We start from the raw sequence: 16,906 nt of genomic DNA on the forward strand, positions 1-16,906 counted from the left end.
AACCAGTGGAAATCATTCAGAGTAAGGAGGATTCAGATCTGACTATCAATGCTAAAGGGATTTTCAAATAGATATTTTAAAAGTGATTTATGTTTTGGCTTCAGGGCTTCCAGCAAACCTCTGAAATTAGAGGCAACTGTATTAGTTAGTGTTTGTTGTATTAAAAACCACTCCAAAACATAGTGGCTGAAAATAAAAGCCATTTATTTAGTTCACAATTCTTTGGGTCAACAATTTGGTCAGGGCTCGCCATTTGGGTCTGGTGACCTGGCAGATCTAGGCTGGGCTCATCACGTGTTAGTGGTCAGCTGCCAGATGAGCTGGGCTTTGGTGGCCTAACGTGGCTCAACCGGGATGACTTATCCCTGCTCTAAGTGGTCTTTCAGGAGCCCCTGAGTGGGATAAACAGTTAAGCACTCAGCAACTAACTGAAAGGTTGATGGTTTAAACACACCCAGAGGTGTCTTAGAAGAAAGGCCTGGTGATTTACTTCTAAAAGGTCACAGCCATGAAAACCCTGTGGAAGGCAGTTCTATTCTGCAACACCTGGGGTCACCGTGAGTCAGAATTGACTTGATGGCAATGGACTTGGTCTTTTTTGGTAAGTGGTCTTTCATTCTGCAACAGGCAATTGTTAGCTGCCATCTTGTAGGCACCGAATTCATGGTGACCCCATGCACAATGGAATGAAATACTTCCCAGTCCTGTGCCATCCCCATGATTGGTTGTGAATTGGACTGTTATGATCTGTAGTATTTTCACTGGCTGATTTTTGGAAGTAGATCCTCAGGCCTTTCCTCCTAGTCCATCTTAGGCTGGAAGCTCTGCTGAAACCTGTTCGGCATCATAGCAGTACACAAGCCTCCAACGACTAATGGGTGGTGGCTACACGTGAGGTGCATTGGCCAGAAATTGAACCTGGGTCTCCGACATGGAAGGGGAGAATTCTACTACCAAAACACTAATGCTCCTTCCAGCAGGCTAGCTGATTCATGTGGCTGTGGCTACAGCGGACCTCAGAGTGAGCAGAAGTTTCTATAAAGCCTCTTTATAACTGTATGTATCTATAAAGTACACACTCAGTATCCACATAGTGTTGCTCACACTATTTTCTACTGGTGAAAGCAAGTCACGGGGTGGAGAAACAAGCTCCAGTTCTTTTTTAGTTTTGGTGAAAGTATACACAGTCATACACCATTACAATTTGTGCATGTACAACTCAGTGATCTATTGGTTACATTCTTCAAGTTGTGCAAACAGTCTCACCATCATTCTCTGAATTGTTCTACCACCATTGACTTAGACTTACTACCCCCTAAGCTTCTCACCCAGCCTTTTGAATTGCTGTTGTCAATTTGATCTCACAACCCAGAAACCCAGTGCCGTTGAGTTGATTCCGACTTTAAAAGAATTAAATTGATCTCGGATAATTCTTTTAAAGAGCACAGTGCTCAAGGTAGACATAATTTACTTAAGATAAACTACGTTTTGGTTCAAAGAATACTTCGGGGATAGTTTTGGTTTAAGGTTTAAAATGTAAAAATTATCTCAGGGCAATAGTTCCTGGGGTTCATACAGCTTCAATGGCTCCAGACAGTCCGGCTTCCATTGAGAATTTGAAGTTCTGTTCCACATTCTTCCCCATTTTGATCAGGATTAATTCTTCTGTAGAATCTTTGCTCAAAACGATTGGTAATGGTTTGGAACCACCTCTTGAGGGGAGGAACTGCAAAGCATTGTGGTCAGTTTTGCATTTTTCCAAGACAACAAAATACAGAATTCTTTTTTGGAGAGAGGCTTTGTAACTTTCATTAGATTCTCATATGTTGCCCCAAAAGAACCAATATTTTAAACAATTTCACTACTGAACAAAAAAATGTTTGGAGGGCTTGATTGATGGAGAAATGTGTCTAAAAGACTGTTTGCTGTGGGGCAATGGGATTCTTGATTGTTCCTGTTGAAGGTTATACCTCGTATCAAGTCATTAGAGTAATCCTCTCTTGACTTTGATGGCAACACCAAGCCTGAAAAATAAGAACTCAAGTTGTCTACTGTATTAGTTAGCTTCTACTGAGTAAAAAACCATCCCAAAGTTTAGTGTTTTAAAACAACAACCGTTTATTGGGCTCCTGTTTATTTGGCTCAAAATTTAGGCTGGTCTCAGCTGGGCTGTCATGTATCTGTAGCCAGTGCAGGTCAGCTAAGTGGCTCTGATTGTGGGGTTGGCTGGGTGTCAGAATGAGGGTGACTGGGCCACTTGTCTCTCACCATGCAGTAAGCTAGCTTTAGCTTGTTCACATGGTGCTAGCAGGGTTTCAAGAGAATAAGTGGAAGCATACAAGAGATCTTAAGACCTAGAGTTGTTTCTGTCGTTCAAAACAAGTCACAAGCCCAGTGCAGATTCAAAGGATGGAGGTATAGACTCCAGCTCTTAATGGGAGAAACTACAAACCATATTATAAAGGGGAAGGGTAGAGAATTGTGACCATTCTCAGAATCTACCATTTTTCTCTCTGGCCACAATTATTCACTTTCCCCCTACATGCAAAATATACATACATTTAGGACCCCCGAAATGCTCAACCATTTATATTGCTCATACTTCTGCACGTTATTCAAGTAGGCTGGCATCAGCTGGGAGTTTTTCCGATTTTATTTGGGTTTCCTCATGCATCTGGTCATCTAGTTGGCTCTGATTCTGGGGGTTGGATGGCCACATCTCTCCAATCATCCTACAGGCTAGTCTGGGCTTGCTCACATGGTGGCATCGGGGTTCCAAGGGAGGGATTAGAAGCATGCAAGGCTCAGGCCTGGAATGAAGGCACTTCTGCCACCCTCTAGTGGCCCAAACAATCGCAAGCCCAGTCCAATCTCAAGGGGTAGGGAGGTAGACTCCAAATTTTGAGTGTGGAATTGCAAAGTAAAGAGGGAGAATTGTGGCCATTTTTAAAAAAAATTTTATTTTGCTTTAAGTGGAAGTTTACAAATCAAGTCAGTCTCTCATGCAAAAATTTATATACACCTTGCTATATACCCCTAATTGCACTGCCCCTAGTGAGACAGCCTGCTCCTTACCTCCACTCTCTCTTTTCGTATCCATTCCACCAGCTCCTGACCCCTTCTGCCCTGTCATCTCCCCTCCAGATAGGAGATGCCAACATAGTCTCAAATGTCTACTTGATCCAAGAAGCTCACTCTTCACCAGCATCCCTCTCCATCCCATTGTCCAGTCCAATCCCTGTCTGAAGAGTTGGCTTTGGGAATGGTTCCTGTATTGGGCTAAGAGAAGGTCTGGGGGCCATGACCACTGGGGTCCTTCTAGTCAGAGTCGGACCATTAAGTCTGGCCTTTTTACGAGAATTTGGGGTCTGAATCCCACTGCTCTCCTGCTCCCTCAGGGGTTCTCTGTTGTGTTCCCTGTCATGGCAGTCATTGGTTGTAGCCAGGCACTATCTAGTTCTTCTGGTCTCAGGCTGATGTAGTCTCTGGTTTCTGTGGCCCTTTCTGTCTCTTGGGGTTGTCCTTGGTGTTCTTCATTCTCCTTTGATCCAGATGGATTGAGACCAATTGATGCATCTTAGATGGCCGCTTGCTAGCGTTTAAGACCCCAGACGCCCCTCTCCAAAGTTGGATGTAGAATGTTTTATTAATAGATCTTATTATGCCAATTGACTTAGATGTCCCCTGAAACCATGGTCCCCAAACCGCCGCCCCTGCTACGCGGGCCTTCAAAGTGTTCAATTTATTCAGGAAACTTCCTTGCTTTTGGTTTAGTCCAGTTGTGCAGACCTCGCCTGTATTGTGTGTTATTTTTCCCATCACCTGAAGTAGTTCTTATCTACTATCTAGTTAGTGAATACCCCTCTTCCACCGTCCCTCCCTCCCCCCTCTCTAACCATCAAAGAATATTTTCTTCTCTGTTTAAACTATTTCTCAAGTTCTTGTAACAGTGGTCTTATACAATATTTGTCCTTTTGCAACTGACTAATTTCACTCAGCATAATGCCTTCCAGATTCCTCCATGTTATGAAACGTTTCACAGATTCATCACCATTCTTTATTGATGCATAGTATTCCATTGTGTGAATATATCATAATTTATCCATTCATCCGTTGATGGGCACCTTGGTTGCTTCCATCTTTTTGCTATTGTAGACAGTGCTGCAGTGAACATGGGTGTGCATGTATCAGTTCAGGTAAAGGCTCTTATTTCTCTAGGATATATTCTAAGGAGTGTGATTGCTGGATCGTCTGGTAGTTCTATTTCTAGCTTTTTAAGGAAGTGCCAAATCGATTTCCAAGTTGGTTGTGCCATTTGACATTCCCATCAGCAATATATAAGTGTTCCAATCTCTCCACAGCATCTCCAACATTTATTATTTTGTGTTTTTTGGATTAATGCCTGCTTTGTTGGAGTGAGATTAAATCTCATTGTAGTTTTGATCTGCATTTCTCTAATGGCTAATGATCATTAGCATTTCCTCATATATCTGTTAGCGACCTGAATGTCTTCTTTAGTGAAGTGTCTATTCATTTCTTTTGCCCATTTTTTAATTGGGTTATTTGTCTTTTTGTAATTGAGTTTTTGCAGTATCATGTTTTAGAGATCAGGTGCTGATCGGAAATGTCATAGCTAAAATTTGGATTCTTCATCTTTTTTTTAATCTTGATTTATTTTTGTGATTTCCGGGTCTGGGTCGACATCTGATTGCTCTGTCCAGTGTTCTAGTCTTGGGTCGATACCTGATATTATTGATTTTCTAACCAAAGAACTCCCTTTAGTATTTCTTGTAGTTTGGTTTGGGGTTTGTGTATCCCCTAAACTTATGTTTATCTGGAAGTGTCCTAATTTCACCTTCATATCTGAGAGACAATTTTGCTGAATATATGATTCTTGGCTGGCAATTTTTTTCCATCAATGCTTTATATAAGTCATCCCATTGCCTTCTTGCCTGTGTGGTTTCTGCCAAGTAGTCTGAGTTTATTATTATTGACTCTCCTTTGTAGGTGACTTTTTGTTTATCCTTGGCTGCTCTTAACATTCTGTCTTTATCTTTGGTTTTGGCAAGTTTGATTATGTCTTGGTGACTTTCTTTTAAAATCTACCTCATGTTGAGTTCAATGAGCATCTTGGATAGATATCTTCTCATCTTTTGTGATATCAGGAAAGTTTCCTGCCAATAAATCTTCAACAATTCTCTCTGTATTTTCAGTTATCCCTCCCTGTTCTGGTATTCCGATCACTCGTAGTTTATTTCTCTTGATAGAGTCCCATGTGATTCTTAAGGTTTCTTCATTTTTTTAAATTCTTTATCTGATTTTTCTTCAAATATATTGGTGTCAAGTGCTTTATCGTCAAGTTCAGAAATTCTGCCTTCCACTTGCTCAATGCTGCTCTTCTGACTTTCTATTGAGGTGTCTAATTCTGTAATTTTATTGTTAATCTTATGAATTTCTGATTGCTGTCTCTCTGTGGCTCATAGCGACCCTATGGCTTATAGACAGCAATGAGTCGGAATTGACTTGACAGCAATGGATTTGGCTTTTTTTTTGGTCTCTGGACTTGTCCAGCTAATTAAATTTTTCATTATGTTCCTGAATAACCTTTTTAATTTCTTCAGCTGCTTTATCTGTGTGTTCCTTGGCTTGTTCTGCATATTGCCTGGTTTCCTTCCTGATGTCCTTCAAGGTTCTGTATATTAATCTTTTTGTATTCTGCATCTGGTAATTCCAGGAAGGCACTTTCATCTAGAAAATCCCTTGATTCTTGTTTTGAGAGCTTGTTGAGGCGATCATGGTCTGTTTCTTTACATGACTTATTATTGACTGTTGTCTCCATCTATAAGTTATTGTATTAGTTTATTTTTTGTTTGCTTACCGTATCATAGCTTCTTGCTTTGTTTTGTTTTGATATTCCAAAATGGGTTCCTTGAGTGAGCTAGCTTGATTATTTTCACCTTTGGAGCTCTGATGTCCTGTCCCCAGATGGCTAGAGCTGTTATCAGGTATATCAGTCTAGGAGTCTTCAGTTTTCTTGTATGAATTCAGCTCAGGTGTCTAGGTAGCTGATCATCAAGTGTGTGGTACAGGCTCCGTTCTACAGTCCTAGAGGGGCAGGGGTGATTGGTGTAAGTACCGGTATCTGGTTGCAGCAGGGGGTCACACTCTGAACAAGGCAGGGGGCTGAGAATTATTCCCCAAGTGTCTCTGAGGAAAGTGTGTCCCTCTTCCCTAAAGTGTACAGGTGGGTGGGTTCTGCAGACGGACCATGGGCACCCAAAGTTTTTGGTTGTAAGGACTGGGAGGTACCAGCTATCCTTGGACCCCTGTCACAGGTGGCTGGGTGACCTGAGTGGAGCCACCAGTCCTTAGGTCCCTGATGTGGGTAGGTGAGGACCCTGTTTAATATGCAAAGCAGTCTGAAACATCAAATACTCACCTCTCCACTGCACAGCTGAAACAGTTGTAGCCAACTAACAAGGGCCTATTCTCCTGAAATAGGCCCACACAGGTCCATGCAGTGGGGAAAGGTGTTCAAAGTCCATGGACCATTTATGCCTGGACAGGAGCCACTTCTGTCCTGAAATTCCCTGGTTAGTGGAGCTAGCATATTATCCTTTCCCCCAATTGCAAATTTATTCCTTCTCCAAGGCTGCAAGAATGGCTGTAGGCACTCAACAGGGCCTATCTCAGGCCCAGGGAGATCAACAGCCATTGAAGCAGGCTTGGGGGCGCAGTAAAACGTTCGCAAGTACTTAGGTTTTGCTGAAAGTGCCATTCTTCTCTGGTTCCAGAGGTGTGGCCATTTTTGTAATCTTCTGCATCCATTCGGTACAAGTAATTCCTTTTCACATTTCAACTTAAGTTAAATACTGTCTTTCTTCACTTATTTCTCTCCTATTGATGCTAATATAGTGTATGTGCAATATATGACCCAAATACTAGCAGAAAACCACACTTGGATTTAAGGCAGTTCACAACCCTTTTACCATTAATTGATGGTACCCACTTTACTACTGATTTTTATATTCATATAAATATATATATTTTTAATAATTTTTATTGTGCTTTAAGTGAAAATTTACAAATCAAGTCAGTCTCTCATATAAAAACTTGTATACACCTTGCTACACACTCCCAATTAAAAAAAACAAAAAACAAAAATTACTCTCCCCTAATGAGACAGCCCACTCTCTCCCTCCACTCTCTCTTTTCGTGTCCATTCTGCCAGCTTCTAACCCCCCTACCCTCTCATCTCCCCTCCAGGGAGGAGATGCCAACTCAGTCTCAAGTGTCCACCTGATCCAAGAAGCTCACTCCTCACCAGCATCCTTCTCTAACCCATTGTCCAGTCCAATCCATGTCTGAAGAGTTGGCTTTGGGAATGGTTCCTGTCCTGGGCCAACAGAAGGTCTGGGGGCCATGACCACCGGGGTCCTTCCAGTCTCAGTCAGACCATTAAGTCTGGTCTTTCTATGAGAATTTGGGGTCTGCATTCCGCCGTTCTCATGCTCCCTCAGGGGTTCTCTGTTGTGTTCCCTGTCAGGGCAGTCATCGGTTGTAGCCGGGTACCATCTAGTTCTTCTGGTCTCAGGATGATGTAGTCTCTGGTTCACATGGCCCTTTCTGTCTCTTGGGCTCGTAATTACCTTGTGTCCTTGGTGTTCTTCATTCTCCTTTGATCCAGGTAGTTTGAGACCAATTGATGCATCTTAGATGGCTGCTTGCTAGTGTTTAAGCCCCCAGACACACTCTTCAAAGTGGGATGCAGATTGTTTTGTTAGTAGATTTTATTATGCCAATTGACTTAGATGTCCCCTGAAACCATGGTCCCCAGGCCCCTGCCCCTGCTACACTGGCCTTCAAAGCATTCAGTTTATTCAGGAAACTTCTTTGCTTTTCGTTTAGTCCAGTTGTGCTGACCTCCCTTGTATTGTGTGCTGTCTTTCCCTTCACCTAAAGTAGTTCTTATCTACCACCTAATTAGTGAATACCCCTTTCACCCTGTCTCCCTCCCTCCTCTCATAACCACAAAAGAATGTTTTCTTCTCAGTTTAATTTCTCAAGTTCTTAAAATAGTGGTCTTATACAATATTTGTCCTTTTGCAACTGACTAATTTCACTCATCATAATGCCTTCCAGGTTCCTCTATGTTATGAAATGTTTCACAGATTCCTCACTGTTCTTTATCGATGTGTAGTATTCCATTGTGTGAATATACCATAGTTTATTTATCCATTCATCCATTGATGGGCACCTTGGTTGCTTCCAACTTTTTGCTGTTGTAAACAGTGCTGAAATAAACATGGGTGTGCATGTTTTGTGCATGTATCTGTTTGTATAAAGGCTCTTATTTCTCTAGGATATATTCCAAGGAGTGGGATTGCTGGATCGTATGGTAGTTCTATTTCTAGCTTTTTAAGGAAGTGCCAAATAGATTTCCAAAGTGGTTGTACCATTTTAAATTCCCACCAGCAGTGTATAAGTGTTCCAGTCTCTCCACAGCATCTCCAACATTTATTATTTTGTGTTTTTTGGATTAATGCCAACCTTGTTGGAGTGAGATGAAATCTCATTGTCATTTTGATCTGCATTTCTGTAATGGCTAATGATTGTGAACATTTCCTCATGTATCTGTTAGCTACCTGAATGTCTTCTTTAGTGACATATCCATTCATATCTTTGGCCCATTTTTTAATTGGGGTTATTTGTCTTTTTGTAGTTGAGCTTTTGCAGCAGCATGTAGATTTTAGAGATCAGGTGCTGATCGGAAATGTCATAGCTAAAAACAGTTTCCCAGTCTGTAGGTAGTCTTTTTACTCTTGGTGAAGTCTTTGGATGAGCATAGGTGTTTGATTTTTAGGAGCTCCCAGTTATCTAGTTTTTCTTCTCCATTCTTAATAATGTTTTGTATACTGTTTATGCCATGTATTAGGGCTTCTAACATTATCCCTAATTTTTCTTCCATGATTGTTATCATTTTAGGTTTTATATTTAGGTCTTTGACCCAGTTTAGGCTCGTTTTTGTGCATGGAGTGAGGTATGGGTCTAGTTTCTTTTTCTTTGCAGATGGATATCCAGTTATGCCAGCACCATTTGTAATAAAGACTGTCTTTTCCCCATTTAACTGTTCTGGGGCCTTTGTCAAATATCAACTGCTCATATGTGGATGGATTTATGTCTGGATTCTCAATTCTGTTCCATTGGGGCCTTTGTCAAATATCAACTGCTCATATGTGGATGGATTTATGTCTGGATTCTCAATTTTGTTCCATTGGTCCAAGTATCTGTTGTTGCACCAGTACCAGGCTCTTTTGACTACTGTGGCTGTATAATAGGTTCTAAAATCAGGTAAAGTAAAGCCTCCCACTTTTGTTCTTCTTTTTCAGTAATGCCTTATATATACTGGGCCTCTTTCCCTTCCATATGAAATTGGTGATTTGTTTCTCCACCTCATTGAAGAATGTCGTTGGGATTTGGATTGGAATTGCATTAAATGTATAGATCGCTTTTGGTAGAATTGACATTTTTATAATGTTAAGTCTTCCTATCCACAAGCCAGGTATGTTCTTCCACTTAATGTAAGTCTCTTTTGGTTTCTTGTAGAAGCGTACTGTAGTTTTCTTTGTATAAGTCTTTTATATCTCTGGTAAGATTTATTTCTAAGTATTTTACCTTCTTGGGGGCTACTGTAAATGGCATTGATTTGGTGATTTCCTCTTCAATGTTCTTTTTGTTGGTATAGAGGAATCCAACTGATTTTTGTATGTTTATCTTGTATCCCGATACTCTGCTGAACTCTTCTATTAGTTTCAGTAGTTTTCTGGAGGATTCCTTCGGGTTTTCTCTGTATGAGATCATGTCATCTGCAAACAGAGATACTTTTACTTCTTCCTTGCCAATCTGGATGCCCTTTATTTCTTTATCTAGCCTAATTGCTCTGGCTAGGACCTCCAACACGATGTCGAATAAGAGTGGTGGTAAAGGGCATCCTTGTCTGGCTTCTGATCTCAATGGGAATGCTTTCAGGCTCTCTCCATTTAGGGTGATGTTGGCTGTTGGCTTTGTAGAAATGCCCTTTATTATGCTGATTCCTTCTATTCCTATTTTGCTGAGAGATTTTATCATGAATGGATGTTGAACTTTGTCAAATGCCTTTTCTGCATCCATTGATAAAATCATGTGATTCTTGTCTGTTGTTTTATTTATGTGGTAAAAAAAGAAGTAGATTACATTAATTGTTTTTCTAATGTTGAACCATCCCTGCATACCTGGTATGAATCCCACTTGGTCCTGGTGAATTATTTTTTTGATGTTGTTGAATTCTATTGGCTAGAATTTTGTTGAGGATTTTTGCATCTATGTGCATGAGGGATATAGGTCTATAATTTTCTTTTCTTGTGGTGTCTTTACCTGGTTTTGGTATCAGGGATACGGTAGCTTCATAGAATGAGTTTGGTAGTATCCCGTCCTTTGCTATGCTCTGAAATGCCTTTAATACTAGTGGTGTTAACTCTTCTCTGAAAGCTTGGTAGAACTCTGCCTGAAGCCGTCCAGACCAGGGCTTTTTTTTTGTTGGGAGTTTTTTGATGACCTTTTCAATCTCTTCTTTTTTTATGGGTCTATTCTTTTTTTTTTTTTTATTCAGTTGTTCTACCTCTGTTTGTGTTAGTTTAGGTAGGTAGTGTGTTTCTAGGAATTCATCCATTTCTTCTAGGTTTTCAAATTTGCTTGAGTATAGTTTTTCATAGTAATCTGATATGATTCTTTTACTTTCAGTTGGGTCTGTTGTAATATCGCCTATCTCATTTCTTATTCAGGTTATTTGCTTCCTCTCCTGTTTTCCTTTTGTCAGTTTGGTCAGTGGTTTATCAATTCTGTTGATTTTTTCAAAAAACCATCTTTTGGTCTTGTTAATTCTTTTAATTGTTTTTCTGTTTTCTGTTTCATTTAGTTCAGCTCTAATTTTTACGATTTGTTTTCTTCTGGTGCCTGTGGGTTTCTTTTGTTGCTCTCTATTTTTTCAAGTTATAGGGATAATTCTTTGATTTTGGCCTTTTCTTCTTTTTGGATGTGTGCATTTATTGATATAATTTGGCCTCTGAGTACCGCTTTTGCTGTGTCCTAGAGGTTCTGATAGGAATTGTTTTCATTCTTATTGGATTTTCTGAATTTCTTTATTCCATCCTCAATGTCTTTTATAATCCAGTCTTTTTTGAGCAGGGTATTGTTCAGTTTCCAAGTGTTTGATTTCTTTTCTGTGCTTTTCCTGTGATTGATTTCCACTTTTGTGGCCTTATGGTCAGAGAAGATGATTTGTAATATTTCAGTGTTTTTAGATTCTGCTAAGGCTTGCTTTATGACCTAATATGTGGTCTATTCTAGAGAATGTTCCATGTGCACTAGAAAAGAAAGTATACTTGGTTGCTGTTAGGTGGAGTGTTCTGTACATGTCTATGAGGTCAAGTTGTTTGACTGTGGCATTTAGATCTTCCGTATCTTTATGGAGCTTCTTTCTGGATGTCTTGTCCTTCACCGAAAGTCGTGTGTTGAAGTCTCCTATTATTATTGTGGAGCCATCTATCTCACTTTTCAATGCTGATAGAGTTTGTTTTATGTATCTTGCAGCCCTGTCATTGGGTGCATAAATATTTTATATGGTTATATCTTCTTGGTGTATTGTCCCTTTAATCATTATTTAGTGTCCTTCCTTATCCTTTCTGATGGATTTAACTTTAAAGTCTATTTTCTCAGAAATTAATATTGCCACTCCTGCTCTTTTTTGATTGTTGTTTGCTTGATATATTTTTTCCAACCCTTGAGTTTTAGTTTGTTTGTGTCTCTAAGTCTAAGGTGTGTCTCTTGTAGGGAGCATATAGATGGATCTTGTTTTTTAATCCATTTTACCACTCTCTGTCTCTTTATTGGTGCATTTAGTCCATTTACATGTAGGGTAATTATGGATAGGTATGAATTTAGTGCTATCATTCTGATGTCTTCTTTTGTGTGTTGTTGACAGTTTCTTTTTCCCACTTGATTTTATGTGCTGAGTAGATTTTCTTTATATGTTGTCCTTTCCTCATGTTTGTTGTTATTGATTTTGTTTCTGCTGAGTCTCTATTTTTTTCTTAAATTTTATTTTGATGAGTAGGATAGTTTGTCTCCTTTGTGGTTACCTTATTATTTACCTGTATTTTTCTAAATTTAAACCTAGCTTTTATTTCTTTGTATCACCACATTTTCTTCTCCATATGGAAGGTATATGATTACATTTCTTAGTCCCTCTTTATTTTTCTAATGTTGTCTTCTTTGATATAATAACGTTGCTGTTACCCTGTTTTGAGCCTTTTTTTTTAATAATCTTGCTTTGTTTTTTTTTTTTATTTCCCTGTCTGGGTTGACTTCTGGTTGCTCTGCCCAGTGTTCTAGCCTTGGGTTGATACCTGATATTATTGATTTTCTAACCAAAGAACTCCCTTTAGTGTTTCTTGTAGTTTTGGTTTGGTTTTTACAAATTCCCTCAACTTGTGTTTATCTTGAAATGTCTTAATTTCACCTTCATATTTAAGAGACAGTTTTGATGGATATATGATTCTTGGCAGGCAATTTTTTTTCCTTCAATTTTTTAAATATGTCATCCCATTGCCTTCTTGTCTGCTTGGTTCCTGCTGAGTAGTCTAAGTTTATTCTTATTGGCTCTCCTTTGTAGGTGATTTTTCGTTTATCCCTAGCTGCTCTTATAATTTTCTCTTTATCTTTGGTTTTGACAAGTTTGGTTATAATATGTCTTGGGGACTTTCTTTTCAGTTCTACCTTATGTGGAGTTCGATGAGCATCTTGGATAGATATCTTCTCATCTTTCATGATATCAGGGAAGTTTTCTGCCAACAAATCTTCAACAATTTTCTTTGTATTTTCTGTTATCCCTCCCTGTTCTGGTACTCCAGTCACTTGTAGGTTATTTCTCTTGATAGAGTCCCATGTGATTCTTAAGGTTTCTTCATTTTTTTTAATTCTTTTATCGGATTTTTCTTCAGATATATTAGTGCCAAGTGATTTATCTTTGAGCTCAGAAATTCTAGCTTCTACTTGCTCAATTCTGCTTCTCTGACTTTCTATTGAGTTGTCGACTTGTGTAATTTTATTGTTAATCTTCTGAATTTCTGATTGCTTCCTGTCTATGGATTTTTCCAGATTAAACTTTTCATTATGTTCCTCAATAATCTTTCAAATTTCTTCAATTGCTTTATCTGTGTGTTCCTTGCCTTGTTCTGTGTATTGCCTCATTTCCTTCCTGATGTCTTGAAGGGTTCTGTATATTCAACTTTTGTATCCTGCATCTGGTAATTCCAGGAATGCACTTTCATCTAGGAGATCTCTGGAATGTTTTTTCTGAGAGCCTGTTGAGGTGATCATGGTCTGTTTCTTTATGTGACTTGATATTGACTGTTGTCTGCGAGCCATCAATAAGTTATTGTATTAGTTTATGCTTGCTTACTGTGTCGTAACTTCTTGCTTTGTTTTGTTTTATTATACCCCTATGGGTTGCTTGAATGAGCTAGCTTGATTATTTTTGCCTTTGGAGCTCTGGTGTCCTGTCCCCAGCTGGCTAGAGCTGTTATCAGGTATATCAGTCTAGGAGTCCATTCAGTTTTCTTGTATGAATTCAGCTCAGGTTTCCAGGTAGCTGATCATTAAGTGTGTGGTACAGGCTCTGTCCTATAGTCTTAGAGGGGCAGGGGTGATTGGCATATACACTGGTATCTGATTGCAGCAGGGGGTTACGCTCTGAACAAAGCAGGGGGCTGAGAACTGACCCCCGAGTGTCTCTGAGGAAATCGTGTCCCTGTTCCCTAGAGCGTGCAGGTGGGTGGGTTCTGCAAACGGACCATGGGCACCCAAAGTTTTTGGTTGTAAGCACTGGGAGGTACGAGTTATCTTGGACCCCTGTTGTGGGTGGCTGGGTTACCTGAGTGGAGCTACCAGTCGTTAGGTCCTTGATGTGGGTAGGTGAGGACCTTGTTTAATAGGCAAAGCAATGTCAAACATCAAACACCCACCTCTCCACCGCACAACTGAAATGGTTGTAGTCTGCCAACAAGGGCCTATTCTCCCGAAATAGGCTCACACAGGTCCATGCAGAAGGGAAAGGTGCTCAAAGTCCACGGATAGTTTATGCCTGGACAGGAGCTGCTTCTGTCCTGAGCTCCCCTGGTTAGTGGAGCTAGCAAATTATCTTTTCCCCCAAATGAAAATATTTTCCTTCCCCAAGGCTGGGAGAATGGGTTTAGGTGCTCAACAGTGCCTGTCTCAGGCCCAGCGAATTCAGCCGCTGAAGCTGTTTTGCGGGTAGGGGGGCCAAGTTAAAATATATGCAAGTGTTTAGCTTTTGCCGTGAGTGCCGTTCTCCTCAGGTTCCAGAGGTGTGAGTAGGCTGTGTGGCTGCTGCTTCTCCCTGAGGAAACCATGGCTGAACACTAATACCAGCCCACTGCCGCCGCAGCTCTGGGAATGGTGCGTGAGGACTCCTCGCGATTCAGGTCCGGTAACTCCTCTCCACTTCTGAACGGTCTCTTCCTCCTCCTGCCCCTCAGTTTGTTTTCTAAACTTGCCTTTGAAACTCAGGGCTCCCAGCTTGTCACAAATATACTCGTTTCACTTGTTTTTTCAGGTCTTTTTTGTAAAGAGGGCTTGCCGGAACTCTCTGTCTATTCCGCCATCTTGGCTTCACCTCCCATATAAATATTTTAAATGTATAAACAATTATATTGATGTACTTTCCTAAAGAAAGTGATTTAATAGATTTTCTTTTTCCAATCCAGCCTCCTTGTTCTCGAATCCAACACACACTGGTTCCAGAGTTGGTTTTCTAAAAGGTTCCTGACTGCATCTTGTTCCACTAAGAACCTTTTGGGACTTCTCAATCACACTCTTTAGCTTGGCATTCAGGAATCTGGCCCCTACCTACCTTTCAGATTTTATTTTCTTTCATTTTCCCTTGAGTGCTATTCATTAGAGCTTAAACCAAATTCCTTGATGTTTCTTGAGTGCATTTGCCCTATACCCGTCGTTCTCAACCAGAAAAAATTTTGTCCCCCAGGAGACATATGGCAATGTCTGAAGATGTTTTTGGTTATAACAACTGGGGGTGGTGTTCGTGCTACTGGCATCTAATGGGTAGAGGGCAGAGGTGCTGCTGAACATCCTAAAATGCACGGGAGAGTCCCTCACAACAAAGATTAATAATCTAAATGTTAATAGTACCGAGGTTGAGAAACCCTGCCCTATACATTTTGGCTCTGGGTCTTTGTTTTATCCTGCTTCATCCTGGAAGGTTTTTCCTTCAATGCTTCCTGTTGAAATGCCGTCTATTTTTAAAAGCTTGCTCAAATGCCATGTCTTTTAGGAAACAGGTCCTGGGTGACCCTCACCCCTACCCCCACGCTGGGAGCTATTGGCATCCTTTCTATGCATCATTGAAGTACCTACCACTTAGCATGTTTATAACATTTTCAGTATTTATACTAGTTTAGTACTATTTTTTTTTTATTTTTATTGTGCTTTAAGTGAAAATTTACAAATCAAGTCAGTCCCTCATACAAAAACTCGTATACACCTTGCTACACACTCCCGATTGCTCTCCCCCTAATGAGACAGCCCACTCCCTCCCTCCACTGTCTGTTTTCCTGTCCATTTCGCCAGTTTCTAAGCCCCTCTACCCTCTCATCTCCCCTCCAGGGAGGAGATGACAACATAGTCTCAAGTGTCCACCTGATCCAAGAAGCTCACTCCTCACCAGCATCCCTTTCCATCCCATTGTCCAGTCCAATCTCTGTCTGAAGAGCTGGCTTTGGGAATGGTTCCTGTCCTGGGCCAACCGAAGGTCTGGGGACCATGACCACCAGGGTCCTTCTAGTCTCAGACAATTAAGTCTGGTCTTTTTATGAGAATTTGGGGCCTGCATCCCACGACTTTCCTGTTCCCTCAGGAATTCTCTGTTGTGTTCCCTGTCAGGGCAGTCATCAGTTGTAGCCAGATACCATCTAGCTCTTCTGGTCTCAGACTGATGTAGTCTCTGGTTTATGTGGCCCTTTCTGTTTCTTGGGCTCATAATTACCTTGTGTCCTTGGTGTTCTTCATTCTCCTTTGATCCAGGTGGGTTGAGACCAATTGATGTATCTTAGATGGCCACTTGCTAGCATTTTAAGACCCCAGACGCCTCTCTCCAAGGTGGGATACAGAATATTTTCTTAATAGATTTTATTATGCCAATTGACTTACATGTTCCCTGAAACCATGGTCCCCAAACCCCCACCGCTGCTATGCTGGGCTTCGAAGCATTCAATTTTTTCCTTCTCCAAGGCCGGGAGGATGGCTGTAGGTATTCAACAGTGCCTATCTCAGGCCCAGGGAATTGAGCCGCTGAAGCCAACTTGGGGGTGGGGGGGTGGGGGGCATGGTAAAATATACGCAAGTGTTTAGCTTTTGCCGAGAGCGCTGTTTTCCTCAGGTTCTGGAGGTGTGAGTAGGCTGAATGGCTGGCTGCTTCTCCCTGAGGAAATTGCGGTCGAACGCTAGTACCAGCCCGCTGCCGCTGCCGCTCCAGGAATGGTGCCTTTGGGCTTCCTGCGATTCAGGGCCGGTAACTCCTCTCAGCTTCTGAACCATCTCTTCCTCCCACTGGGTTTGTTTCTGAGCTTGCCTTTGATGCTCAGAGCTCCTAGCTTGTCATAAATATACTCGTTTCACTTGTTTTTCGGGTCTTTGTTGTAAAGAGGGCTTGATGGAAGCGTCTGTCTATTCTGCCATCTTGGCTCCGCCTCAGTACTATTGTTTTAATTTTCTTTTATTGTTCCTCTCTCATCTTTTAGTTGAGTGTTTAGTTATTAACACTTTTGCTGGACTG

At 40.9% G+C, this 16,906-nt stretch overlaps 1 protein-coding gene across 1 annotated transcript in view; it reads left to right on the forward strand.

Moving 5' to 3' along the window:
• SH3GL3 (SH3 domain containing GRB2 like 3, endophilin A3) overlaps nt 1-16,906 on the forward strand; it is a 193,930-nt gene that overhangs the window by 125,185 nt on the left and 51,839 nt on the right. The window lies entirely within an intron of this gene.

Source organism: Loxodonta africana, chromosome 13 (genome assembly GCF_030014295.1).
Source record: "Loxodonta africana isolate mLoxAfr1 chromosome 13, mLoxAfr1.hap2, whole genome shotgun sequence".
NCBI lineage: Eukaryota > Metazoa > Chordata > Mammalia > Proboscidea > Elephantidae > Loxodonta > Loxodonta africana.